This window comes from Hypomesus transpacificus, unplaced genomic scaffold, assembly GCF_021917145.1.
Source record: "Hypomesus transpacificus isolate Combined female unplaced genomic scaffold, fHypTra1 scaffold_65, whole genome shotgun sequence".
NCBI classification, from domain to species: Eukaryota; Metazoa; Chordata; class Actinopteri; order Osmeriformes; family Osmeridae; genus Hypomesus; species Hypomesus transpacificus.
In genome coordinates this window covers 774,569-777,727 of record NW_025814037.1, presented here as the reverse complement: position 1 = coordinate 777,727, position 3,159 = coordinate 774,569, and the positions used below count along the sequence as shown (strand labels likewise).

General features: G+C 37.5%; 1 long non-coding RNA gene across 1 annotated transcript; it reads right to left on the bottom strand.

The window, feature by feature from the left end:
- Positions 1–1,813: 1,813 nt before the first annotated feature.
- Positions 1,814–2,835, bottom strand: LOC124466111. Its single transcript, XR_006955887.1, has 3 exons — positions 2,645–2,835; positions 2,266–2,301; positions 1,814–1,897 (listed from the first exon to the last, which is right to left on the bottom strand). It is a non-coding gene; the product is annotated as an uncharacterized LOC124466111 (long non-coding RNA).
- Between the last annotated feature and the right edge of the window lie 324 nt (positions 2,836–3,159).

The following is a 3,159-nucleotide window of genomic DNA, read 5'->3' as shown; positions in this document are numbered from 1 at the left end:
GCCAAAGACTCAAGTCTTGTTGAAAGATTAAGGTACCACTCCTCCATCTCTTTACTCGGGGCAGAAGCTCTCATGTAACCATTCATAACAGGTGATTTTAATACAATGTACTGATGTCCATCAGTCGTTACTTGGCATGGAAGTTCATCAAATGCCAAATAATTAGATACAAGTTTTCCCTCTTTAATCAGCTTTGTCTTGACCTCTCTGTACAATGCGTCACCTTTCTTTAATATATTATCAAGGTCCGGTCCTTGCAGATGCTCATTCTCAAAGTGATGGACAAGAAATGTTGCGCATTACAGGTGCACTGTCGATTATTGGAGAAAGAACCGTATTTATTATCACTCTGACTGTGGGAAGCTTGAACACTTACAACATCCTGTCTGTGGGTGTTCTCTGCATTTTCAATGTGAGTGTGCTGTACCACCTGTTGTCTGTTCCAAGGACCTTGCATCTGATTCGGTAAATCTGGCATGCTTACAGTTGTGAGATCCAACTTCGACCAGCGCTGCTTTGCGGCTGCAGATCTGCAGATCTTTTTCCTTTCTTCGGCATTTTTGTGGAGGAGATTAATTACAAATGGTAAACAGAAGTTCTCTTTTTAATGACAGTGAAATATTTTGATAAGTGAATACAAAAACAAAACACTTAGTTACAATCAGATGTATTAGTACAACTACGGCAATGCAGTAAAGAACCAATATTCTATAATTCACAAAAGAACTAAAGACAATAATTTACTCAAAGATGAAGGTCAGAGATTTCTAAAATGCTTTCAGGGAATTTCACAGAAACAAGTTAAACAGTTGTCAAGTAAAGAATTTATAATACATGACAATACAATTCTAGAACTGTTATCATTAGCTGCATCACGGGCACTGTGCCCTAGTGAATATAGCAATGGGAACAATGCTTGCACGACTTTATAAAGGATGCATGTATTAAAGTTTTGTATTGTGCTTATTAAATTGATGTCTTATGAACTTAGAAGTGTGCTCAGGCTTAAACATTGTGTCTCACACAGGGTGTGGGAAACAGGCTGTATTTGGTATTGTTATCTCTCCATTTCAGAAGCAACCTTGAAACCGGGCTGAGACAGCACCCAGCAAGTGGGATGCGTGGGGAAGAACAAACTCCATGATGCACGAGAGAACAAGCTCAACCCTTGTTTGATATTTCTGTTTCAATTGCACTGTATAATATACGCTGGGGCAGGGACAGATGCAGTTGGACTTCGTGAACCAGCCCAAACTCTGTTGCGGGTAGGGAAACGTAGACAACCCCAGAGCTCTGTACTTGTTGATTTCCAACTGCTGCATTAAAGCTGATATTATCGGACCTCTGCGACTCCAGACCACTCTTTCTAGAACACATATATGTGTCATTGATTACCATCATTACATATTGGATTAGACACAAAGATTTTATATCCTTCACAAGCCTGCAGTAATAAAGTGTGTGTGTGTATATATATATATATATATATATATATATATATATATATATATGAAGTTGTTTTGAATTCAGCAATATACAAATATATATCAGTAGTATTCAAAGATGGTTGTTAAACTTGTGTGGGGTGTGTAGTTAAACACAATATCATCCAAATCCTTACAGTTGGACACAGTTAATTTTTTCTTCAACCAACAATGATAATTCAGATGCTTCAAGTTGGGTAGTAATTTAGATATTTCAAGTTGGGTAGTAAGTCAGATCTTTCAAGTTGTTATAATTCTGGTATTTCAAGAAAATATTTTTTCTGGCAAGGTGAGGTTTAAAGAAAACCCAAACCAAGAGAGATTCAGATCTTTCAAGTTGTTGTCATAATTGTCGTATTTCAAGAAAGGATTTTTCTGGCAAGGCACACAGCCTCCTCTCTCCCAGGACAGACCTATCAAAGAAAAGAAGTAATTTAGTCGACAGAACCATAAAAAAAATAGTTGAACATCTAGTTCATAAAGCTGTACACAAATGAAATATTACCGCCCATTTAGAGTAATGTGTGTGCAACATTTTCAACACAATTTCAGAGCTGTATCTGTCTGCAAAATGTTTGTACATTAATCATAATAGCTCATTGTACAAAATGTTAATGGAAAAATAAATAATCCCTTTAAAAAAGAAGAAATACTTGAGAAGAAATATCTACCTGGAGAGCGAGTGTTTACTGTTAAGGCAAGGACATGTATTTCAATGTCATCGTTGTCTTCATAGAAAGATAAATGTAATGGCAACATTTGTGTGTCTGTGCAAACTCACCACAGGTCAATGTAGGACGGTCACCTCGATGAGTATCTGCCGTTAAAAGAAGGGAATTCATATTAAAGTCATTGTCTATTGTGAAAGTGTATGGATGTGACCCATTATCGACTATTCAAACTCTGACGTTCACGACATATTAGGATTGGATTTATAAGCAGGGATGTTTAGATATGCTGTAGGTGTCTATTTACATATTAAAGTACAATGCTGTGACATAACGTTTTATATTTGGACTAATAGGCTAACCTCATTTACATTTTCGTAAAATTCTGAGTGTTGAGAGGTAGCCGACCTGTAATGGGCTCCCCGACATACTGTACAGTACTCTGCCAATTTGGTTTATTTTATCGTTAAGTCAGAGCATAAGAAAACTCACCACAAGTCAGTGAGGCGTACAGCAGTCACTTGGACAAGCACTAAGAGAGAAGATTGTTTTCAGAAATTATTTCCACCCATTGACTCCGAGTCATACTATTTCAGCTAGAACAGCAGACCATAGCTACCTCGTAGCTAACAAGAATGCTCATTACTATCGCGCTCGAGCGAGCGCTAGCTACTGTCGTCTGGTTATAACAGTTAGTTAGCTGTGTTAAAACATACGCTTTCTAGATAGCAAGTTGGTAGTACTAGGGGTACTCCTGTAAATACTTAAATAGCCTACCCCAAGGTAACCATAATTTCGTATAATATTGTTTTATATCTATTTATTATCAATATTTACCAACCTTTTCAAGCTAAATAACTGGACTTACCTGTCGAGTCAACTGTAGCAACTGCTTGAAAATGACAGTTGGCTTGTTAAGTTTCAGGTTGAGCGCGTGACTCGATGGGCGGAGCAGTTTAACAAGCCTAGCAACCTATGTTTGATTGACTTCCATTGATTCAGGCAGG